Raw genomic sequence first — 26,125 nt, 5'->3', positions numbered from 1 at the left:
AAGCTCCAGTGAAGAGTGAAGTTACCTGCCTCAGATATTACTGGAGACATGATGCTTCTTGAGTCGAAACAATTGTGTGTCTTTTGGGGGAGAAGGAGGGTGAAGCAGAGGAATTACATTTATTTTTTAAGTTTTTCAAGATGACATCCCCATTACTGATATCTCTGAATTTTTATTTTATTTATTTTTAATTAATTAATTTATTTATTTATTGGCTGAGTTGGGTCTTTGTTGCTGCGCGCGGGCTTTCTCTAGTTGCAGTGAGCGGGGGCTACTCTTCGTTGCGGGCTTCTCATTGCAGTGGCTTCTCCTGTTATGGAGAATGGACTCTAGGCACGCAGGTTTCAGCAGTTGTGGTTCATGGGCTCAGTAGTTGTGGCTCACGGGCTCTAGAGCGCAGGCTCAGTAGTTGTGGCGCACCGGCTTAGTTGCTCCAGCAGCATGTGGGATCGTCCCAGACCAGGTCTCGAACCCATGTCCCCTCCATTGGCAGGCGATTCTTAACCACTTTGCCACCAGGGAAGCCCCTCTCTGAAATTTTAAACTCTTCCATCTGTAAAGAGAAAGTTGGGTAAAGGGAAGGATTAAAATTAGAATTATAGCAATAGTTGTGAACATTTTTTAGTTCTTGCTTGGTGCCAGGTGTTACTCTGAATGCTTTATATGTGTGATTTCATTGACTAGTCAATGGTCCAAGGAGGGAGGTACTGTCTACTAGGAGACCCAGAGACATGAAGAAACTTGCCTAGGTGTACACAGATAGTCCGTGATGGAGCACTTGAAACCAGACAGCCTGTTGAGTGCTTACTGTGATTCAGGCAGTGCACCAAGCCCTTCATCTGCATTATTTCATTTAGTCCTTATTGTGGGTTGACTTGTGTCCCTTGAAAGAAATATGTTGAAGTTCAAACCCCAGTTCCTACAGATGGGACTTTATTTGGAAATAAGATCTTTACAGATGTAATCAAGTTAAGATGAGGTCACTTTCAGTTAGAATCGGCCCTAAACCCAGTGACTGGTCTCCTTTATCCAAAGAAGAGATGAAGACAGACCATTCTGGGATGAACACCCATGTGATTATAGAGGCAGAGATTGGAGTGATGCACCTGCAAACCAAGGAATGCTAAGAACTGCCGGCTACCACCGGCAGCTAGGAAGAGGCTGGAAAGATTCTGACCAGAGTCCAAGGGCGAGCATGGCCCTGCCAACACTTTGCTTTTGGACTTCTAGCCTCTAGAACTGAGAATAAAGTTGCATTGTTTTAAACCATCCCAGTGGTGGTATTTTGTTACGACAGCACTAAGAAATTAAGACAGTCTTTTTGACAATCCTGTTAGGAAGAAATATTAGCACCAGGAAACTGAAGCTCATAGAGGTTAAGTGACTTGCCCAAGGTCACCCAGATAGTAAGTGTGTGCAGCCAACCCAGGTCAAGCTTCTCCAAGGCCTTTGCTCACAGCCGTGTGGGAGACATGTTTGCAGCTCTCCAATGGCACTGTCCATTTCCGCTTTGTTTTAGTTGTTCGGCCCCATCCTCCTCTCCCACAAACACCTTGCCTGGCACAGGACCGGGCACAGAACAGACAGTCCGTAAACCTTTGTGGATTCCAGTGGCAGATGTGTTCACAGAATCAAGGAACGTGTAATCATTGCTCCTTGCAACACTTAACTGAATGAGATCATTTTAGAACCAAAGAAAGAAAACACTAATTTACCTATAGTTTGCACTAACATATCAGACTCATACAAAATGAAAATACAAATACATTCAGGAAGTTTCCAAGCAGGAACAAAAGCTATATTCAGTGTCTCAAAACCTACTGTCAGTGCAAGGTGCTGGAATGGTTGCAGAGTTATCTCTGGGGTCTTTCTTGCTCCCTGTCTGAACTCCTCTCCCCTCCTCCTCAGACACTGTTGCCTCTGGGGGTGCAGAGCCCCCCTAACTGTATCAGCCCATTCACTCCTAGCTTACTACCTCATTAAAAACACAATCTCCTGTTCTTTCCGCAGTGGACCCCAGCTGGGCTTTGTGAAGAGAGAGGTCTGCCAGGTTGGAATAGAGACCTGGGGTGTTGACTCCTCTGGGAGGGCCAGGGACAGATAGGGGAACTGATGGTAACTGGCAGAGGGAACGAGGCACCCAGGTGTAAAGGCATGAGACAGGAAAAGGCACGGTGTGTTCAGGGACTGCTGGTCTACCAGGCTGTTCTGGCCAAATCTTGGGGCATGCAGGGAGTAAGTAGGAAGGCATGAGCTGGGCTGGGGGGAGAAAATACGTCTCCATGGGATTGTATTTTATGATAAAGAGCTTGGCTTTTACCTTGTAAGTAATGAGAGACACTGAAGGGTTCTAAGGAAGCGTGTGATGTGAGCAGACTGTGTTTTTAGAAAGATCCATCTGGCTGCAGTGTTGGGTGGGGCTGCTCAGAGTGTCACCCTTAGCCCACCTGCATCGGAATTGCCCAGCCTGAGTGTCCAAAGTATAGCTTTCTGGGCTTCACCCCCAAACCTACCGAATTAGGGTCTCTGATACTTCAGGTGAGTATGTTTTGTGTGGAAGGTGGATGGAAGGAAAGAGCAGTGAGAACTGGAGGCATTTAGGAGGCTGTTGCTAAGGCAAGGTAGGGTGCTGCTGGCACATTTAGTAATTGGTAAAAATTACGAAAAGGCCCCCTCCTCACTCTCTGCAGGGTGATGCAGGCTCATACCCACACATATCATTTAGTGCACAGCATGCGGGCTGGATCTCGGACCTCCCCTCCACTCGGGTAAGGACTTTTGTGCCGTGCACAGACTGTTCACTGTACCAAAGAGCCTAAATCCTTGGGAAGCAGCAGAGAGGTGTGAGTAAGAAGTAGAATTAATAGAATGTGGAGGCTGAATGGGTGTAGTGGGGTTAAACGGAGTTAGGTTTAAGATGACCATGAATTTATCTTTAAAAAAATAATTTCAAATCCTTCCATCGTGTTACTAATGGCAAAAATTAATAGAATTATTGGATCATATGCCCATCCATCCTTCCCATCGCTTTAAGAAATCAAGAAATTAAGGGTTGGTTAAATCCTAACGTTGAATTCAGAAAGATGGTTGGTGAGGACAGCAACCCAGTCACTTGGAGTTCCTCTGTTTGAGCTGATCATAAAAATGTCAAGTCCTAGTTACAGAAACTCAGAGTGGGCCATATTCCTGAAACTCATTTTGCAAGATAGTTACTTGAAACTCTATACCCAAAGAAACAACAGTAACTGGATTCCAAGCCTTCTTCCCAAAGCTTGCATACCACGTATAAAACTGAATTCATAACTATTTTAAATCAAAAAGTCCTAAAAGGTGACTTTTCAACGTCAGTAAGTAAATGTTTTCCCAAAACAAACTGGAATAAGAAATCGCTGCATTACTGTTGGTGGGAATGTGAATTGATGTAGCCACTATGGAGAACAGTACGGAGGTTCCTTAAAAAACTAAAAGTAGAACTACTATACGACCCAGCAATCCCACTACTGGGCATATACCCTGAGAAAACCATCATTCAAAAAGAGTCATGTACCAAAATGTTCACTGCAGCTCTATTTACAATAGCCAGGACATGGAAGCAACCTAAGTGTCCATCAACAGATGAATGGATAAAGAAGATGTGGCACATATATACAATGGAATATTACTCAGCCATAAAAAGGAACGAAACTGAGTTATTTGTAGTGAGGTGGATGGACCTAGAGACTGTCATACAGAATGAAGTAAGTCAGAAAGAGGAAAACAAATACTGTATGCTAACACATATGTATAGAATCTAAAAAAAAAATGGTCATGAAGAACTTAGGGACAAGATGGGAATAAAGATGCAGACCTACTAGAGAATGGACTTGAGGATATGGGAAGGGGGAAGGGTAAGCTGGGACAAAGTGAGAGAGTGACATCACATATATACACTACCAAAGGTAAAATAGATAGCTAGTGGGAAGCAGCCGCATAGCATAGGGAGATCAGCTCGGTGGTTTGTGACCACCTAGAGGGGTGGGATAGGGAGGGTGGGAGGGAGATGCAAAAGGGAGAAGATATGGGGATGTGTGTGTATATGTATAACTGATTCACTTTTTTATAAAGCAGAAACTAACACACCATTTTAAAGTAATTATACTCCAATAAAGATGTTAAAAAAAAGAAAAGAAATCACCACATTGATCCCGAAAGAGGAAGGTTTAGAGAAGGATAAAGAGCAGATGGATAACCTTGGGGGAGTTAAGAAATACATTTAAATTGAAATGTAAAGAGAGAAGATTAAGAATAGTATTTAAAGCTGAAACATACAGTTACCAATAGAAAAATAAAACTAAAAAAATATAACTTGCAGTAATGAGGAGAATGGGCCAAATTCCTCATCTTTCATCGAGGTGATTAAATGTATTCTTCTTGAGCTTCCCTGGTGGCGCAGTGGTTGAGAGTCCGCCTGCCGATGCAGGGGACACAGGTTCGTGCCCCAATCCGGGAAGATCCCACATGCCTCTGAGCGGCTGGGCCCGTGAGCCATGGCCGCTGAGTCTGCACGTCCGGAGCCTGTGCTCCGCAACGGGAGAGGCCACAACAGTGAGAGGCCCGCGTACCGCAAAAAAAAAAAAAAAAAGTATTCTTCTTGAAAGGGAAGAGAATATATATTTTTAAATGGGATGAAAATCTTTTTTACAGTTAGGAGATAACTGCCAATGAATAGACAGAATCATGCAAAAATGGTTACCTCCAAGAGAGGCCTCTTACTTGTCACCTCCTATCCATCCTTACTATTTGAATGTTAATTTCCATGTGCACCTACTACATGAGTGATGTTTAAAAAGAGGCATTTGGAACCTGTGTGAAGACTGATGGATTCAAGCCGCTTGTTTCCAATGGTATTGTTTTCTGCAGCCATAATGAAGACCATTTGGGGCTCACATTCAAATGAGAAGGGGGACAGAGGCTTTGTTGAAGCAAGCAGAGAGAGGGGCTCAGAATCAATAAGACAAGTATTATCTGGGGCTCTCTTTGTCCCGTAGGACTCTCAGCCTCTGAGTTGCTTCATGGTTAAAAGATATGAACAGGAGCATCATTCTTTCTTTTGTTCGAGTCTTGACTTCAACACTGTGTCATCTTGAATAGGTGACTTTTCCTTTCTAGGCTTCAGTGTCTGCCACCTTAAAGCAGGAATAAGAGCAACAACCTCACAGAGTTGTTCTGAGGATTAAATGAGATAATGTATATGAAGAACTTAGCGTAGTATCTGGCATCTAATTTGTGTTCAGTAAATGTTACAGTGATGATGTGATGCTGAGGGTGATGATGGTGGTAATGATGATTGCTGCCACCCTTTGCCAACACTGTGAAATGCCAGCCCTCCACTGTTCTTATTTTTTTTTTTAATTTTTATTGGCATATAGTTTATTTACAATGTGCTAGTTTGAGGTGTACAGCAAAGTGAATCAGTACATATGCACATTCTTTTTTTTTTTAATTCTTTTCCCATATAGGCCCTTAGAGAGTATTGAGTAGAGTTCCCTGTGCTATACAGCAGGTTCTTATTAGTTATCTATTTTATATATAGTAGTGCGTCTATGTCAATCCCAATCTCCCAATTTATCTTTCCCCCGTACCCCCCCTCCCACCGCCACCTTATCCCCTGGTAGCCGTAAGTCTCTGCTCTTAGCCAGGTCTCCCTGGCTATGGGCTCAGAGAAGTAGCATCTTACGGGACACTTGAAAGGAGGTATCTAGAGGCTGGAGGCTGCCCCTCTGTATGGTTTGCCTTAGGACTCATGCATCAGGCCACTCATTAATTCATTTAACAAATATTTGTCGAGCATCTTCTATGTGCCAAGCACGGTGTTAGGCCCTGAGGTTAAAACAGTGAATAAGACAAAGTCACCTGATAGTGGAGGAGATGGACAGGTATACATGCAATTTTAGGACCGTAAATAAATGCTGTAGTTGAGATAAGAACAGGATGTAGGGGCTCAGAGGGAAGTCCCTGTACCATCTTGAGTGAAGTCTGAGGTTTCTAAAACCATTTTAGAGCCTGGAGAAATGTGAATATCTATTTAACCAAGGAAAACAAGCCCTCACCTATATTATGATGCTTCTGTTGTTTCAGCTTCATTCTCTGCTTATATCATCTCTCTTCCCTCCAGAGTAGAAAAGATGCTAAGCATTTATTCCTGGGATTGGGCACCATGTCTACTAAGATTGGTATAAAATTTAGTGTTCAAGTTAGAATTTGTACATTTTTATGAAGATGGATGGATTACTCTTTACAATAAAATTAAATGAGATTTTTTTCAGTACGTGTACCTAATCCTCTTGAGTGTTTTAAATTGTTTAACGAACAAAAACCTCATTTAAATGAGCTATGAAAATTCTTGTCCATGGGAACATTTATAGAACATAATGGAAAATGCTTATAATTTGTTTATAATAACATGTGGGTCAGTAGCAAATATTTAAGAGGAAAAAAAGAGAAGATCTCAGGATAGTCTGAGTCATTATTTAAACTTCTGTCAGAATTGAGTCTTAAAACCAAGAAACTTAACTAGTACAGTTAAAGTAGTAAGAGGGCATTTTAAGAGTGTTTAGTTTTCAATGGACTAAATTCTAACAGAAGATTTTACCATCTTCTGGAAGGTCTAAAATGTTTTGCCAACTGGAAATATGTACATATTTGGTATTTTAAGTCTTTTAGCTCTGTATTTCATTATAACAACAAACTTTTTAGAGAACAATTTCTATAATATTAATCCCATAAATGATCCTATGATAGCCTGAACAAATGGATGCTTCAACCTCTCTGAGGCTCTACCTGTGAATTTTACAGTCACCAGAAACACCCTTGGTAACAGTCATGGGTCCCCAGTTTATACAGAGAAACACATTTTTACATTAATAAGCAGACATCTAAAATCCATTTCAAGCAGATATTGTGGATGATCTGAGAACATGGAGGGGAACTGAGAGCATAAAAAGTTTCAGAGACTCTGGCAGCTCATAAGATCTGAGCTTATGGACTGCCGACTCTAGAACCAAAACCTTTAACTGGGCTTAGTGGGGCAAACCCAGCATTTGGTCCCAAGTCTGTCTGATTCCCAATCCAAGTTCTTAACCATTAGGAAACCCTCCAATTTTATCTCCCACTCAAATCTCAGCCTGTCCTGAGCATGTGTGTGTGTACATACATGTATAAGTACAACATGGAACCCCCAATTTGAACACAGGTCCGTCTGACTACAAAATTGATCACTTCTCTGTGTACCTGCTGTCTCCTTGACCTAGAGACCTCCAAGGACTTCAAGGCTATTTCAGGCATTCTTTGATATGGGTACCTATGGGGGTGGGTGGAAGGCTTTTCCCTTCTACAGCTGAGTCAGCAGTCATAGCACAGAATCAACCAAACGGGAGAGGAAGTCTCAGAAAATATTTGTTGAGTGAATGAATGAGTAAATGAATACCTGTGCACAACTCTAGGCTAACACACAGTTACCTGTACTAAATAAAACCAGAAGAGCACATTTGAACCCATCTGATTTGAGCCTGTGAGCATCACGAATATCTAAGGTTAACTTACCAGCAATGGCTGTTTTTCAAACATCATTTACAAAAATCATTTGGGCTGGTCCCAGCCCTGCTCAGTATGTGACTAAAGGTATATGGCAGAAGACAGACCATATGAGAGCCACACAAGGCGTATTTGATCTTCATAGGCCTCTGAGCAGGAAAGTCCTGCCCTATCCCACAGTGAGGCAGACAGCCATGGAATGATTTCTCTGTCGTCTGGTTCTGTCACTGCTCTATATGCCCTCATACCCCTGGGCCTGTTGGCAAGTGCTCCTTAGGGCTTTATCTCTGCAAAGTGGACCCACACTGTTGTTGAGAAAAGAGAAAAGGAGTAAAGAGGAGAGGCTCCAGTCTCTGCATTAGCCCTGCTTTGAAGGGTCTGGGGTCTCTTTCCTGAGCAAAGAGATGAGGGCATCTCCATTCCACAGCCCTCACGCTGAGAGAGGAGCCCCTATTTTCTCTCTATCTTTGGGGAAGGCCCTCTTCTCTGTGGTCATCATACCCCAGCACACCAAGAACAGGCTGCTAGTGGTTGAAATTCATTTACCTTGCAAGTATTATTAAACATCTGCACTGCCAGGTATTAAGAATAGAACAGACATTTTCCCTACCCACATGGAGCTTAAAGACCAGTAGGGAATCATGTAATTACAAAAATAAATGACAAGTTGTGGCCATGGTACATGCTACCAGGGAAAGGGCCATGACTGTGTGAGACCCTCTAAAAGGGGGATTAAACCCAGGCAGAGAAAGCAATGATGTTTCCACTGAGGGCTAAAGGTCCAATAGATATTAACTAAGAGAAGGGGAGCTGGAAGAGTGTTCGAGGCAGAAGTAATCATTTGTGCAAAGGCCCCATGGCAGCCGGGAGTATGGCAAGTTTGAGGTTTGAGTGGAGGGTGCAGATCTGCAGGTTTCCTCAGAAAAGTCAGGAGAACTCTGAGTGACAAAGGCTAACAGGTACTGGGTACTCACTGTGGGCCAGGCACTCTCAGAAGTGTTTTTTTTTTTGTTTTTTTTTTTAATATTATCTAATTTAAGACTTACATTTTTACATGTGAAGAAACTAAGCCACAGAGAGGCAAAACAAACTACCAGATAGTGCAGGGTCTTGTTAAGGGCTCCTGTCTGTATCCCTAGGAGCCATGGAAAACCATCAGAGAGTTTTAAACAGAAGAAGAGACACAATAGGATTTCTCTTTCAAAAGGATGATTCTGACAAAAATCAACTAGAGATGCCCCCACTTACACTGCCTCTCTAGGCCTCTTTACCCCCAAATAAAAATGTTTACATTTAAAACCATCGAGGCTATTGAATCTGAAAATAAATGATATTCTGAAAGAGAGACGCAGCTTGTATGAGCTGTAGTGCTGTGTGGTTGTTCTGAGGAGGTGGGCAAAGGAGGAATAACCTAGTGACCCAGCTTTCTCTACTTTCTGGGAACTGTATTCCAAGAAGTTTAGAAGACAGGCTATGGTGTGGACTAGAAAGGGGGATTGAAGACGCTCCCCCCTGCAGGCCCAGGGGGACTGTTAACACTCCCCCACCCCAAGCCAAACTCACTGAGTGTTGAGTCATAGCAGTGTCTTGCTTTGACCAGGAGAGCAAAAACTCCCTTGTGGGCCAAATTCAGGCTATGTGGCTTTTTCTTTGACAGCTGCAGTATTTTTTTTACATTAGGAAATTTTGCATTAAAATGTGGAGTTCTGGCTTTTCTGACACCTCTGGGCCACCATTCTCCCTTGGCCCCTTGCACTGGCCCTGGTGCATGCACACCCCCAGGCAAGACACACCAGCTTGCTCTCCCATATACCTGGCCCCGCCACTGGGTTGTCTCCCTCCCAGCTCAAGTCTCATTTCCTCACCCGTCTGACCCTGCAGACAGCTACATTTGTGTGCCCTGGATGGTATGCTAGGGAGGATTTCAGTTCATGGGTTTAGGAGGCTGGGCTGGAAGCAGGAAAGTCTTCTTTGAACTGGCTTCTGCTGGGGGTCTCATTCCAGGCACGAGATAAAGTACAGGGTGGGAATGAGCACAGCGCCTGGGAAACAATGAGGAAGTGATTCTCAGCAATGATCTGTGGGCGGATGCAGTGAGGCGTAAGGCTAATTTGGTAGATGTGGTCACAATTTGGAGAGAACAAAGTGAAAATTTGGACCTAAAGCATTAGAAAGCCATCAGAGGCTCTTAAGCAGGTTGAATTTTAGGAAGGAGAGACCAACAAAAACATGGTATAGGTCAAGAGCCTGGAGGTGGGACACCCTCGGAAGGAGGGAGAGTAGTAGTTACAAACTTGCATGAGTATTCCCGGATCAGGAATGGTGCACTCAAAGTAAAGGGCCAGAAGCCAGTGTGAACCCACACAATTTTCGTTGGCACAGGGCAGTGCTTACCGGAAAAAGATTGGTCATGAAAATTTAGCATCATGGGGAGAAAAATGAAATGTAATAAAAATTACGGTTGGTTAAGAATGGAGGCATTTTTACTATGACACAGCCCCACTGTGAAAACCTCTGCATCTGTGCCAAGGGGTGACGCAGTCGGCTCAGCCCAAGGGGCTGGGAGCGGGGCCTCCTCGGGCTTCCATAAAGCACAGATCTTGCCCAAATGTGGAAAACCTTTAGGGACATGAAAACCATGAGGGATCCATAGCCCTGATTTGAACCAAGCAGAATAAACAAACCCCTGCCCAAACTGGAACTCACTGGACGCCTTTCAGAGTTATCCAAGGGGAAAGGCTGGAGGCCTCAGGGGTCTTCAAGTGGGTTAATATCTTGTTTCACTGATTCACTCCAGTCTGATATAACTGCGTGCTCTTTGGTCTTTGTCCTTTTCTGTAGCATCTCTCAACACCTCAGTTGCAAACCCAGAAATGGATTGTGTTCTGAACCTAAAACATATACAGTACCTTTTTTTTTTTTTCTGCTAATGAGATGTTAAAGCCCAAGTTAGACCATCTGGAAGTGTGTTTCATGTTCAGGAACTGGATTGGAAAAGTTCCAGAGAGCATTCACATTTTCCATAGACAGGGTTTTGGTAAGTTCCCAACCTCTTAAGCTCTTACCCTGTCTCTAGCCCACCTCTAGGAAATATAAGGTAATATAACACACTATGAAAACATGTGCTGAGTGCTGGCCATGGCTTTGTCCTAGCCAGGGATGAAAACAATGAAAAAAGGCAGTGTCCTTCATCTCTAGGAGTCATTGATTTAGTTGACAGAAAGACTGACGTTCGAATATGTGGTTACACTGTACTGTGACACATATGAGGCAAAAATTAGTGATTAAGAGTGTGCACTTTGGTAACAGACATACCTAAATCCCAGATCTACAACAGACAAGCTGTGTGACCTGGGGCAGATTACTTAACCTTTCTGTTAACCTTTCTAAGTTGTATCATCCTGCCTGTAAAATGGGGACAATGCAGATACTTGCCTCAGAAAATTATAACAGGATAAAATCAATGAACCTAATGAATATAAAGTGATTAGCGCACTGTCCAAAACAAATAAACAAAAAAAGGTGGAGATGGAGCAAATAAGACATTCCAGAAATAGCAAGAACAGAGGCTTAGATCAGGATGGTTCTCCGAAGTGAATAGCAAGGGGTCAGGTTTGGCAAGAGGGAGGGGGCATGGAGGGAACTGTGGGAAATGGAGCTGGGGAGGGTGCCCTCGTCTGGAGGCCATCTGGAGCTGCAGGTGGCCCCTGGGTCAAGGCAGACCTCAGGAGGATGGGGGTCCAGACAGAGCTATTCCTGGCTCTTGCCCTCAGAGCTCATTTCTCCCATCCACCCCCATCCCTTCCCACGATTCCAGGCTGCATCAACCACCAACAGCACCTCACCTGCCTCGAAGGTCTCTCTCATCTTCCCAGTTAGCTCAGGTGGATCATACACAGGTAAATTCCTTTTTCTCCTTCTCTGCCTCAGCTGTGAGAAAATTGGAATTTTTTTTGAATGCAAAGTCTTCCTCTAAAAAAAAAAAGGATAGAAGGATATGAGGGAGGAAAAAGAGATAGAAGAAGGGAAAGGGAGGGAAGTGGATAGGGGATGGGATGGACATACAGATGTCCAGTAACAGACATGTTCAGCAAAGCACAGACTACCTCATATATCAAAAGTGGGTCACAAAGATCAGCCTTGCCAGTGGATTCCATTTGAAGGACTTCCTATTCTTCTCTTCCTTGCTTCTGTCTGAATGTCTGGTGGACTTGGAGAGATTACACTAGCTATCTGAGGAAAAGTCTCCTTGCCGACATGGATGCCACATCCCTTCCAGAACCTTCTCATCTGTCCACAGTGGGGGGAGGGGGAAGCCCAGGACTTAGATTCCTTTGGCCTTAGGCTGTGTCACATTCCTTTGTGTTTATCAATCTCTCCATCTGTTCATTCAGTGACAGTTACTAAACTCTCCTCTCTGCAGGCGTCCTGCCGGGAGGGAGTTGCAGATAGAAACATAAGCTATAGGAGGTCCAAACAACAGTACTACAGACTCTGAAAACAGCACCAAGAAAGGACCAGGGCTACCCAGAGCACCTTTGTATCACATATATCATACCCAAAGGTGACTGCTTAGTGTTTAACTTGGACATAAATTCTGGTGGTATTGTTTTTTAAAAAGGTTACTCTTGTACCTTTATTACTTTGGACCTAAAAGCAAAAAGCCTGCATTGCTTTAAAAATATTGTTATTAAGACTAACTTCTTCTACTGCTCAATTTAGTACAAATTAATGAGAAACCATGTATTTATGAAGTGACCTATGGTGGAATAACATAATTGTAATTTCGGCTCCTATGTTGAAAATGAATTTTTGATTATTTGATTATTCAGTCTCTCTGAACCTTAGTTTTCTGTATCCACAAAGTGGAAATAATAGGCTTATCCTATAAATCAAAGCAATGTAGGGGCATTCAATTTCCTGACTCTAAGCCATTTATAAACTGTAAGCTGTTGTTGTTAACTGCTGCAAATAATTGTGATGATAAGTAATGACTATGATTGTGGTCCTGGGTGTGGGTTTGTGAAGTCAATGGGCTTATTTTCTGCTATATCTGGATGCTTCTTTCCCTGTGGCCACCCTACTTACAATGAAACTCCATCAAAGCAGTGCTTCTCAAATAGTAATGTGCATTTGAATCTCCTTGGGACTTTGCTAAAATGCAGATTTGGATTTACTAGGTCTGGGGCAGGGACTGAGATTCTGAGTTTCCAGAACATTCCCAAATGATGCAGTTGCTGATGGCCAAGACCCTCATGTTGAGTAACAAGACTCTAGATTACCTCTGGAAGCCTCCTCAAGGGACCTTTCTGTATCTCATGGCTTTTGTGTCACACACCTTTGCCTAAGGAGAACTAACTCATCCTCTGAGGGCCAAAAGCTTCCATGCCAGGCCTACGCCTGGTCTTGGAGCGGGAAGCCCACCTGCTGCACACAGAACAAGAGCCCCATCCTGCGGCAGCACCCTTTGGTTGCTGCCACACACAGGAGGCAGCCTTTTAAAAAATGTTCTCCTGTTTGTTGGTTCCACTTCCCCTTAAGCTCTAATCTTTGGCTCAGAAGGCATCTTCAAAGCTTGGTGTGGTCAGTTCACCAGCCTATTTGAGTCCGTCTTTGAACCCTGGGGCACTGGTCTGAGCCAATCAAGTCCCCAGAAAATGGATTTCTAAACCCAAAGGCACTTGCCCTATTTCTAAGAGCTACACGTAACTCAACCAGTGCGAGTAATAGAAACAATAATAACTATCATTTATTGAATCAGGAACTACATGCCATAAACTGTTCTAAGTGCTTTAGCAACACCAACCCTCTTGCAATTGAAAATGTGGTCCCAGAACCAGAAGAAATCTCAGACCCCACCAAGACCTCTTGAATCAGAATCTGCATTATTTCAACAACAAAATTCCTAGGTAAAAATCCTGGGTTCAGTGCTAGCTGTGCCACTCACTAATGGTGCAAACACTCTTTTCTCCCTTGCCTTCTGTCCTCAATCCCTTGGTCTCATTCAGTTTCAAGGTCACCTTGAAAAGACCGCAGGTCTTTCCCATTGACAAAGATGTTTGAGAGTTCTCTTTGGTGCCCAGGATTGGTGGTCAACAGCTGTAAGTTTCACTCAGAGTGGCCAGAGAGGATTCTTCCTTCAGAGAGGGCAAGGGTCCAGTTGGGTTCCTTCAGGTGAAGAGCTTACAGAGTGATTAGATATGATCCACCAGCTGTTAAAAAATAAAATCTCTTTGTATTATTTATATTTATATCCGTAACTGTAGACAAAAAGGAAGTCACCCTGAAAGAAATAACAGACCAGTAAGTAATTGGGCCTTCAACAGCATGAAAAGCCACATGTCCTTTGTGTATTAATGACCTATTCTCTCCCTTTGCCAACTCTCATGTGCTTATAAACAAGTAAATAATAACACATTCCTTGGGCATATGACAACCTTCCCAGAGTTCATGTGGAAACATGTAGGTCTTCTATTAATGGCCCAGCCACTATACTGTTTTGTGTACACATCATGTAATTCCCAAAGCAACCTGGTGAGGTAGGCTCGTGATCCCCATTTCAAAGATAAGAAAACTGAGACTTAGGGGCCATAAATTGGTACCCCTACAAATTCCAGTTGCTTAAGAAGAGCTTGAGAAGGGGGAAGATAGCTGGTGGCTTTACCTGCTGTTGTCCTGAGCTATTCCCTCTGGCCCCCAGCTTGCCTGTCCCTGTCCACAAACCAAGGCCCTATGGTTAGGCTAAGTGGGTGTCTCTGTTTTGAAAGGCATTTTGGGGACTTCATAGTGATCCCACCCCCTTCCAACTTCAGAGGTTTGCCAGAGTATTTGTCCCAACCACGTATGATATTTCACTTCTAAGGAGTTTAAGAAAATTGATTTTCCCCATCTTCTTGTTTCTTTACTGGTGTTTTGTACTCCTTCCAGCTGGGAGTTCACAGGAAGCTGAGCAGATGGCCTGCTCCACTCTGAGAGATTAAGTACAGGGTTAAGCAACTAGAGGGTGGCTGAGTGGGATTTGGGCTTGGTTCTGTCCCACTTCAGAGCCCGGGCACCTGAGCGCTCTCCCGCATTGCATGTGAAGCCTAGGGCTCCCCCTTCACCACCTCCTTACCACATGCCTCTGGTGGGAGGCATGAGAATGAAGGTGCCCAACGCTCCCAGGCATGCAGCCCTAGTTTGCCCAGTCAGAGCTGGCAGCACTCCGGCTCAGGGTCACAGATACAGAGGCTGGGCAGTCTGAACTGTTTATGTCCAGGTATGGGCACCAGTACCTCCTTTGTCTCTGCTGCTCTGACAGAGGATGACAGTTGTTATTCCAGGTCCTATGACTGTTTTATACCAAATCAGAGGGGAACTGACCTCAGGAAGGAATTATGAGGTCTCTCCAAGACATGATGAAACCTGTGTGTGTTTTCTTTCCACATTTTATTGGGCTGCCTTCACCCTTCTTCCACCTCCCACTGCCATCATGGACATCACTTCACAGAGCCAAATGGCCTTACTTATCCCCTAGGCTTTGGTCTAAGAAGGCTTTTGTGAGGATTCCTCTCAGTATCTCAGAGTAGAGGACAGTCAAGAGGCTGATGCAGATATCCATGCAGGTGGGAATTGAGAGAAAGCAGTGAAAATGGGATGGAAGGGACTGATTCTGGAAATAACTGGTGGACGAGTGGGTGCAAAATCAGCCCAGGACATGGAGGAATAACAGATGCCTCCAAGATTTTGGATCTGGGGAAGTAAAGGTGGCGCCCTAAAAAGAAAGGGCAAAGTTAGATCCAGTTTGCATAGCTTGACTCTGAGGTGCTGGGATGTTCACATAGACACTCCGAATAGAAGCATCAGGATTGGAGCTGAGGGAGAGGTCAGAACTGGAATTACACATTTGCAAAGTCATCTGCTTAGCTGTGATGGCTGCAGCTTGAGATGAGCTTTTCTAGGAAAGAGAGATGAGAGAACTGAGACTGTAGAGTTCAGTCTCAGGAGCTGCAAGGAGACTCAGAAGCCAGTGCCGTTGCTGGAGAGGTAAGGGGAGAGCCAAGATCCTGTAGTGTCCTGAGCCAGGACTCAGGGGAGGTCCATGGTGTGGGGCTTAGACTTGTAGATTACCAGGCTCCCTCTACATGACAATGGCATGGTGATTTTAATGCACCAAATCATAATGTCCTCAAATCTATCATTAGCCACTTTGGCATAGCTTTTTTTTTTTTTTTCCTGTTAAATGTGGCTTTGACTTTGTCAGCAAAGATCTGCTTAAATCATCAAACATAGTCAAAAAGCTATTAATTGCATAATTAAATACAAAGCAGTTCCTGTACAGCCTTGTCCACTACTAGATTAGATACATCCCATAGGTTGAATTCACATGGTAAGTACCTACTGAGTACTTGACTTGAAATAGCATTTGGTCAACAAGTGGGACATGGTGAATCCTAATGCCTTCCAGGTTTTGGTCCCACTTTAGTTGAAAAGGGGAAATGAGTTTTGAGTTCGTGCATAAATTTAACTCTGGTACCTAGAGTACAAGAAATGGTGAAGAGAATGGACTTTGGAGTCAAATGAGTCTAAGTCAGAATCCTGGCATCACTACGTAACTACCTGTGAATATTTAGGCAAGTTCCTTAGCCTCTCTGAGTTTCTTCAGCTGTAAAATGGAATACTTAATCATAGTCAGACCAGAGTCACTGATAGGACTAAAGGAGATACTTAATAAAACGTTAGCAAGTAATGCTGTCAGTACCATTAGTGTTGCCTTTTATGGGAAAAAAAATTCCAGGTCGGTATGTGTTTTTCTTATTAAGTGACTTTGACCTACCCAAAGTCTGGTACAGGTCAGTTCTGCAATAATATGTTCTAAATCAGAAATAACACGCACAAGTTTTCTCTTAAGTCATAGAGCTATTTTAATTGATGCTCATATCGTCACAGGTTGAAAATGTGATTATAATAACAAACAATAATGAAGAGTACATTTTCAACATGAATTTTTAAAATATATATTTCCTTTCTTTAAAACAAACATAATTTTTAAAAATATCAGAGTGTTTGTGATTTGGAGTCATGGTTACAGCCATGTCCCAGTTTGCCATCTGTTCTTGTCCAATGTACAGGTCCAAGTTAGGGTCAGAACTGCAGTTAGACAATAAATGTCTGCTGGTCTCATACAAAGCTCTTCTCAGTTAGACTGTGCTTACACACACAATATATTAATATAAAATGAGTGTACAGTTAAGCATATGAAAATCAAAGTAATGCACTATATTAATAGAATAATGGACAACAACCACATGATTTTCTCAATAGATGCAGAAAAATGATTTGACAAAGCCCAATACCCTTTTACAGTAAAAACACTCAACAAAATAGGAACAGAAGGGAACTTCCCTAACCTGATAAAGTGCATCTATGAAAAACCCACAGCTAACATAATGCATAATAGTGGAAGACTGAGAGTTTTCCACCTAAGATCAGGAACCAGACAAAGATATCCATTCTCACTACTTCTATTCAATATTTTATTGGAGGCTCTAGCCAGGGCAGTTAGGCAAGAAAATGAAATAAAAGGCATCCAAACTGGAAACAAAGAAGTAAAACTATCTCTATTATCAGATAACATGATATCGTATATAGAAAAACCTAAGGAATCTACTAAAATACTATTAGAACTAATAAATGAGTTCAGCAAGTTTGCAAGATACAAGTGCAGTTGTATTTTTATACACTAGCCATGAATGAACAATCTGACAGTGAAGTTACAAAAACTATTTCATTTACAACAGCGTCAAAAATAATAAAATACTTAAGAATAAATTTAACAAAAGAAATTCAAGACTTGTGCACTAAAAACTACAAAGCATTGTTGAAAGAATTTTAAAAGACATCAATAAATGGAAAGATCTCCTGTGGTCATGGATTTAAAACTTAATATTGTTAAGATGGCAATACTCCCCGAAGTGATCTACTGATTCAGTGCAATCCCTATCAAAATTCCAGCTGCCTTTTTTGCAGGAATCAATAAGTAATCAATGCATTACTACAATGCATGGCAAGATGTGATGAATATTTCTTTTCATATGAATAAATGAGGATTTTTTGAAAATGTTTGATTATTGGTGGGCACCACACCAGAGGGTACAAGTTGCAGGTTATAAAAACAAAGCAAAACTTTCCATAGCCTGAAATGGTTTGATATATGACTAAGTCTCTCCATCTGGCTTCTAAGATCAAAGGCCCCAGAATTCCTTCTTCCTCTTTCAAATGATGAATTCATGATGATAAAAAACAGCTAACTACTGAGAGCTGAATATGCACTAAACGTTTTACATGCATTTTCTCATTTTAATTTCCCTATCATCACGGTGACATGGTTGTAGAGAACTTACCCGAGGTCATGCCACAAGTCAGTGCCTGAGGTGGGCTGCAGCCCCACACTTGTGTGACTCCCAGGACCTCACTCATAACCACTGGATTATACTCTCTGTTTCCCTGTTTTCTCCTTCTGGGGGAGATTCCCCCCAAGAGTTTACAGCACTGGAGGTTCTAACCACAGCAAGTAGGGGAGACAGTGGAGTAGAGAGGGAATACCCTGGACTGGGAGTTGGGGGCCAATTTTGCCAATAATCAGCTCCATGACCTTGGGCAAGAAGCTTGACCTCTCGGAGGCATAGCTTCCTGATTTGTAAAGTGTAGAAAATTTGTCCCAACTATTCCTGAATGTAGTCCTTCCAGCTCAAGCATTTGGTCCAAGTCCTGCCTCATTTACCTACCACTGGGAAAACATTTGATTGTCAGTTGTACAGAAACACTGAGACGAACAAATCCTTCAAGTCAGTGTAGGGTGGTGATTTGGGGAGCCTGGACTTTGGTGTTAGACTGATGTGGCACTGCTTCCATCGCTAATCGCAGGGTGATATTGAGCAAGTTCTGTAACCTCTGTCCCCATCAGCTAACATGGGTGTAATAGCATAGGGTGCTATGGCATAAAGTGCTGTGAGGACCGAGTGAGACCTCTTTAGGGAGCTTAGTGCAGTTCTTAGTGTACAGTAAGTAGTGGTTATTATATATTTAATAATATTATAATTTATTTAGTGTTATTATTATTGATGGTTATAATTATAAAATAGAGACACAGAATCCCTTAAGGGTAATTAGTATATGTTTAAGTAGCTCAGCCAGATCAGACTCTGGAGTTCAGGTGGCCTGCTTGGGCTGTGTTCTAGAACTAGCCACATCCACTGGGTTGGCCATCAGGAATGTGCTGCTGGGTACAAGGGCATTAGATTGTCACTGACACTCCAGAGTTTCCCTCCTATTAACTTGGAGTCAGTAATGCCATTTTCCTCTTAAGCACGGCATCTTATTATAGCTTACCATGTGAATTTTGGCTCAGTTAATTTTGTTTACCCAAAATCATCAGAAATAGATTGGTGATCAATGAGAGAGACTGCTAAAACATTTGGTTAATGTGCCGTGAAAAGAAAAGAAATTACTGCTCCCTGGAAATTTCCCAGTGTGGGCAGGGAATTTTTCTCTCTTTCAAGGTTTTTGGAAACATAATAAGCACATATAATGGTATATTTACAAATTCTATCACAGTTTTATTTCTAACAATAAAAAATAGTTAAACATAACATTGACTACTAAAGAGCCATTAAGATCCAATATTAGAAAACTAGTTTTAGAGTTGGGGAAATGTGCACTATAGAGTAAGTTGGGTTTTTGTTTTAAGTTTAGAAAAAAAGTATGTGTTCTGATGCTAATTTTGTAAATGTTTTATATATATATATAGAAAAAATGTGAAATGCTACAACAAAAATATTAGCAAGATTATCTGTGGGTGTAGGATTATTGATTATTTTAATTTTCTTCTGTATATGTCTCTAAATTTTTTATACTTTCACAGTGAGCTCATATTTCATTGGAAATCAGGGTGCAGAGTTACTTTTTATTAATAAGAATTCTGTCAGATTTTTTTCTTCTAAGAGGCTCTTCAGTCCCATAAGGAGTTTTATCTGAATATGGCTTAATTCTCAACCTAGGCATATTGGTTTTTTCTTTTTTTTAAAGTACAACTTAGAAATAATATGCTTCATTGATTTTGTGAACTTGTAAAGTCATGCAGTTTTGAGGACAAACCAGACACATTTGTTGCAAGATTGATTGTTACTCTGAAAACCAATAACAGATAATGAGAAAGAATCACCAGTTAACTAACCTTTCTCTAAACCCATTACTTCCCTGTTGAAAGCAATTTTCAACTCTGCCTGAGATTGTCTTTAAGCCAACTCTGAATCTTTCATAAAATGAAATCAACATCCTTCCTCTCCTGTCTTATCTTATATAATTGGAATTGTATCACTCAAAGGCTACTAAATGTGGAGTTGATGAATCCAGTGCTTAAGTTAAAAAAATAAAGGGATTGTCTACAAAATGAATTCAAATCAAAGAAAAATGTATAGAGTAGATATAATAAAAGTTTTTCGTACTTTCTTCCCTAATTGTAATTTGAAGAAATTTTTCGAAACCAGTATTGCAATATTTGGAAAAGATCTGAGCAGCTCAAATGCCAAACCAGTTTGTGCCCATGAGAAGATTAGAATTTTGTACTCTGGATGAATTTTTCAGATACCATTTTGATATATTTTTTAATACTGTCAAACCTGCGTTAGAAAAAAGTTCAATGAAACAGAACTGTGCAATATATAAACACTTTCATTAGTTTGGTATGTACTAGACAGATACAAACATATACCTACATTTTTAAAATTCTTTTTCCTCCAATAGGTTCATATTCCATTGTTCCCAGCTTGCTTTTTTTTCCACTTCAATTTTCAATTTTAGTACCTATGAATTTACCTCACTTTGTCTGTATTTTTGCAAGAATTTCTGTCAGATAAAATCCCAGAAGTGGAATTGCTAAGACAAAGGGTATGCATGTTTAAGTTTTTGTTTTGCCTTCCAAGAAAGTCTGTGCCCATCACACCACCACTCACAGAGAGTGAGAATGAAAAATAACATTTCAGAAGCAGAGCTATGTGGCAGGTTCTCCCAAAGGTTTTACCTTTGTAAATATATACATACATACATACTAAGCTACCATCAAAATATAATGCAAGTACTATATTCTATTTTTCATTAAAGTCAGATTCCTGTAAGGTATAATCCTGCCTAACTTTTCAACCACCTCTCTCCCTACCCGGAAAAGACTGTGTGTGTGTGTGTGTGCATGTGTGTAACAGAGAAAAACAGAGAAACAGACTCAGCAGGAAATCAGGGGAATCCTTCTCTCCTGCAGGAGATCTCTCAAAATGTTGACCATAGTAGATGGTAGACTTTTGGAGTCAGAGCTGAATTTTAGTTCCAGCCCCATCTCTTAGTAGCAATGAGTCTTTAGACAAATTGCTTAACATTTCTGACCCTCAATTTGTCGTTTATAGAATGGGGGTAATCACGCTTGCCTGACAGTGTTCTTTGTAAAAATTAAAATATGTTACTTCGTGCAAAGGGCTAATAAATGGTGAGGTGCAAGAGCTAGGTGAGTAGCTCTTGTTGAGATGCCAGAAAAGGATTAGGGTGACCAAGCCAAGAGCATCCTGGATGGTAAAGCTTTGAAGACTTTTGCAGAAAGACTTGAGGAAATAGCATTCTAGTTAAAATATGCTATGTAGGGCTTCCCTGGTGGTGCAGTGGTTCAGAGTCCGTCTGCTGATGCAGGGGATATGGGTTCGTGTCTCGGTCCGGGAGGATACCACATGCTGCGGAGCGGCTGGGCCCGTGAGCCATGGCCTCTGAGCCTGCGCGTCCGGAGCCTGTGCTCCGCAACGGGAGAGGCCACAACAGTGAGAGACGCGCGTACCGCAAAAAAAAAAAAAAACTATGTAATACTACCCCTTTCCAACCTCCATCCAATATCTTCCCCTCCCCCACCCATATTATAGTAGTGTTTATCAGTCGTCTCTCCTAGGATGTTCAGTATCAACAAGGATCTTTTCTTATTCACTGAATCCCAACATCAGTGTAGTCTTAACCCCATTGAGATACATTGGCAGCTAATAAGGCTGGCCCCTGGACACAGAGCACATCCATGGTGACCCAGGCTCAGCTTGGTGTAATGCCGAGTACTGGGCAAGGAGCCAGAATCCTCTGATTCTCTCTCAGCTTTTACCAGTTCCAGGGTTGACCACTCACAAGCTGGATTCTTCAGCAGATCTCGTAGCAATTTAACTCAAGCTTTATGAAAAATACAGTTAGCCATGCCAACCTATCATGGCTCCCTCATATTACGTTAAGAGAGTTTGTGAGATTACTTGGTAAACTCTAGACTTGCGTATGAGACACAGCAATAAAGACCTTTTGATAGGGATCAAAAGGCAAAAAGAGAAATCCATGGGAAGTGGCAGGTTTTGCTGAGCTCTAGGCCAAGCCCAAGGCTCTTACACGGCTTGCACCTAAACTAAAGTTTCTGAACAAGTGCTAACCCTGAGGGAGGGAGCAGAATTCCAGGGGTGGGAGTTATGAAAGCCACAATACCCAGGGCATTGGGTGAAGAGTTATCAAGGAAAAGTACTTATCCAGTGTAGAGGCTTTTCTGGATATTTCTGGGTTGCACAATTTGTGGACAGCCCCTGGGAATGGCAGTTCATAGGCAAGATGAGGGCTTTCTGATCACCAGAAAGGAAGAAAGGAACCAAGGATTAAGTGGATGTCTCTCATAGCAGCATCCCTCAAGGGAAGACTTGGCCCAGACTCCCCTCCTTCAAGGTGGGGCGATTGCCTAGATCCACCGGGAGACCCAAAAGTTTAGGCTGTACGTTTCTTCACGTATATGTTTGGATCCTCCTACCACCCCCATTGTTCCTTCATGAGCCACACCTGTTCTCTAGTGCCTTCTGGAAAATAAAGCTTCCTTCATTTTCTACAGTGATGCTCCATCTCTCCCAATGTATGCTACAGCCATCGGCAATGACTTGCAGTTTCCTAAATAAGCCATGGTCTCTCTCACCCTTAGACCTTTACATAGATCTTTACATATTGCCTTTGGCAATATGGTGGACTAAGGTTCTTTGTTTTTTTTATTTTTTGGTTTCATCTCCTGGTTTATTAACTAGCCACGGGCCGCATCAGTGACATAGGTAGTCTCATTCCTCTAATATTAGTTTTAAAAGTACGATTATAACCCAGCTGTGTACACCAACATATTCCTTTCCAGAGGATTCTGTGTTTTCAGGGTTACTGAGGTGTAACATAACCAGAAGCTATGATTCCATATTGATTTCCAGATCAGAAAATGCTCTATCCCTCCAGGTCACTTTAACATCACTATCAATACACCTATGGTAAAAGCAAGTTGCTTTTGCAAAAAGTTTAGTCATCCCAATGTCAATCTCCTGGTGTTTGGTACTGCTTGTAGAAAACGTTACCATTTGGGGGAAGCTGGGGGAAGGGTACACAGGATGTCTCTGTTATTTTTCCAGTTTCCTCTGAGACTACAATTTAAAAATCAATTTAAAAAAAATGTTACTCATGGAATAGAAGATAAACATTTCAGTTCAAATTTTAAAACAAAAATCTGAAAATTCTTCGGAGAGCTTGGGAGTCACCTAACAACTGTGATGCCTCAGTCAGGGGAAGGGTGAAGCCCAGTGAACAAAGGCTTATTTCCTTCTAAAGCGCCTTACTAACTGGCAGTGCTAAACGTGACATGGCATGTCGCTCTGCTCTCCCCAACTCCTAGACCAAGGAGGCTCTGAATTAGCGTCAGCTCACAATCAACAGGTGAGAGGGAGGCCCCCGATTTTGTGAAAACTCAGGGAGAGAACAGTGCAAATAATTTATTTCTGTCACTCGGCGTTTGAGGCTCACTCGCACCAACTGCACAATCCCCGGCCAACAGTCTGCCAGGGCTCAGAGCCCGATCGGGACCCAGGCTGGTCTGGGTTTCATCTCACGACTTCCGACGGCACCAGCGGGTCGGCCTGGCTCAGGGTGAGCTGGTCCTTCTTCTCCTTCTGCAAGACCTGCTCCTCCCACAGCGCCTGGTCCCACCTGATCGTCGGTGAGCACCACGGGCTTGTACTTCTCGTCGAAGAGCCGCTCGTTGGCCTCCGAGTGCAGCTGGTGGGGCCCGACGGCGCGCAGATGTGCCGGCAGGTGCAGGAACTCGTCGTCGTTGATGTCACAGTCGCGCATCCGGGCCCCCAGCACCCACCAGCGGCCCACGAAGCCCACATCCAGGATCCGGTCCAGGAAGTCGACCCAGCCGGGCTACAGGTAGCGGCAGCGGGCCTGGCAGAGGCTGGCCTGGGCGTCGAAGGGGCCCGGGCTCACGTGGTGCAGGCAGCCGCGGCCCCGCAGCAGAGCAGCAGTTGCACGAACGCCTCCGAGTCACGGTTGCGCGTGGCGGGGCGCCAGCAGCAGGAGGGTCCCTGTCGCCTGGAGCAGCGCCTCCTCAAAGGCCACCGTGCCGCCCAGCAGCCCCCCGTACACGGCCGCCCGCACGGGTCGGGCCTTCGCCACCGCCACGTCCCCGCAGGCTTCAGCGTAGTCCCGGAGCAGCCCGCCCACACGCCGGGCTTTGAGGCCGCAGCGTCACCAGTCTCAACGCGGCTTCGGGGCCAAAAGGGACTAAGGTTGTTTGGAACCACTAACCCCACAAGCACCCGAGGCCCTGTTTCCCCCACTGACAAAACTTTTGAGGAGACTGTAATTCCCATGCAAATGATATAGAGATAGCAAGGTTGAAGAGAGCTGCTGTGTGCTGTGATAGTATATGCCCCTCGTGGAATTTATTAAAGGCTCTGAGAAGTCCTGCAGTTAAAATTGAAAAAAAGAAAGCTTGTTTAACTTTGTTTAACCCAGTATGTCTCTAAATTATTAACCAAGGAATGGTGTTTTGCATAAATTCAGTGTTGCACACTTTGGAAAATACCCATTTAAAGCATGGGAACATTCTTATGAATTTATAAGAAGGAAAGGAGAGGGCACTTTTGAGTTTCTATATGCTCCATTCTAATGTAGTTGTAATGTAGTGATTGATGTGATGGTTCCAGGCTGAACAAAGAAGGGAACTGTCCATGCTCTAGGGTCAAATCCTTACCTTTGGAGTTTGAAGAGTTCATTTTATCAGATCAATGCAAGTAAGTAAGCACAAGAATTTGATTTATACTAACTTAAATCACTTGAGATGCATCTAAAATCCAGAATGACAATGTGATATTCTGTCGCTACATGAGGTTGTATGCTGAGTGATCAAGAACACGAGCTCTGAAGTCAAAAAGACCCTGATTCAGATCCCAGGTTCCTAGCTTATTATTTATGTGACCTTATGTGAGCCTCACATAATAATGCTATCTACCTCCTAAATTAATCCATATAAAGTACTGAACTCGGTTATCAGGGAAATAGAACTTGAAGACACTGTGTCTCACAGTAAATTTTGTTAGGCTGCCTAGAGTGTCTAGAGATATGACCCTATTCTACTGTAGAATAACTATTAACTGGAGAACATGGGGCTGAGAGCAAACATTGACTGTAAATGAGATCGATAATTATATTCACCAGAAATTTTCTAAAAATTTTTTCACAAGAGAAGAACTACGGTTGCCTGTGGGATTAATGAACTTTGCTCCACAAATAATGAGGAATGATCAGGGGTCACAGAGCTCCTGGGTCTTTAATCCATCATAGAGTTGCCCGTGTTGCAGAGAGGGAGATCTGATGGTGACTTACAGCTGAGAGTTGGGGCAACGTGGCCTGTGAATAGGAAAGGGGAGCTCAGCAAGAATGAGAGAAAGCGGGAAGTATTTTTAACAGCTGCTGTTTAAATGTGGAACTTGAAGAACACAAAATATGTCCCCAAAAGATTTCTGGGATGTTTCTTTGTGGTGCATGATACAAAATCCCCGAGTAATCCTGCTTTAAGGAAACCTACACTAAAGGTCTACATTGTGTTTCAAGGTTTCTAACCTCAGATCTGTGTTTCCTTTGAGTGTGATGCCGTGCTTATATTGAGACACATGGGGCCACTATATTTATTCGAGTTACACCTACCAGGCTTCTTTTTCTTCTTTTATTCAAATTTGTTTAGGTCTCCTTTATTGCTATTTCCCACAAATCACTAGATTCTTCTTCATTCATTGTAACATCATGTGACTCATGTCTCAAGATACATTGTGATTTACAATATATCATGTTATTTACATATTTTATTACATTATCTCTTCTCTTGCATATTAGATAAGCAGCTGTTTCATAAGATTTGGGAGTTACTTTTATTTCCTTCACAGAGTGCTATGCTTTGAAATCATGTCTTAGAGCTGGTTAATTCTGGGAAGACTTTCTATATATGGTTAATTCCACTGTACATAAATTATCAGTGTCAGAAACTGCAATCTGCCTCTGTCATCATTCAGGCTACATTCTGACTCAATCTGGGGGAAATCTGGTCACTTTCTCAACCATTCAGCAAGTTGGAGAGTGAAGCCACGTAGGCTTGATTTGAGTACCTGCCTTATTTTAATTATTTTCAAATATGAGCTTAGAGAGAACCAAATAT

General features: G+C 42.6%; 1 protein-coding gene, 1 long non-coding RNA gene and 1 pseudogene across 7 annotated transcripts in view; 1 reads left to right on the top strand and 2 right to left on the bottom strand.

Moving 5' to 3' along the window:
- PLCE1 (phospholipase C epsilon 1) overlaps window positions 1–26,125 on the top strand; it is a 318,708-nt gene that overhangs the window by 163,437 nt on the left and 129,146 nt on the right. The window lies entirely within an intron of this gene.
- Window positions 219–11,863, bottom strand: LOC137208432 (uncharacterized). Of its 3 annotated transcripts, none has more exons than XR_010935630.1 (4): window positions 11,679–11,863; window positions 11,418–11,544; window positions 10,279–10,463; window positions 219–553 (listed from the first exon to the last, which is right to left on the bottom strand). It is a non-coding gene; the product is annotated as an uncharacterized lncRNA (long non-coding RNA). The 3 variants fall into 3 exon arrangements; XR_010935631.1 differs by lacking the exon at window positions 219–553 and adding an exon at window positions 5,658–5,859; XR_010935632.1 differs by lacking the exon at window positions 10,279–10,463.
- LOC137208430 (mitochondrial import inner membrane translocase subunit Tim29-like) lies at window positions 23,339–24,471 on the bottom strand (annotated as a pseudogene).

This window comes from Pseudorca crassidens, chromosome 16, assembly GCF_039906515.1.
Source record: "Pseudorca crassidens isolate mPseCra1 chromosome 16, mPseCra1.hap1, whole genome shotgun sequence".
In the NCBI taxonomy this organism is placed as follows: Eukaryota; Metazoa; Chordata; class Mammalia; order Artiodactyla; family Delphinidae; genus Pseudorca; species Pseudorca crassidens.
This window is presented reverse-complemented; position numbering and strand designations above follow the sequence as displayed.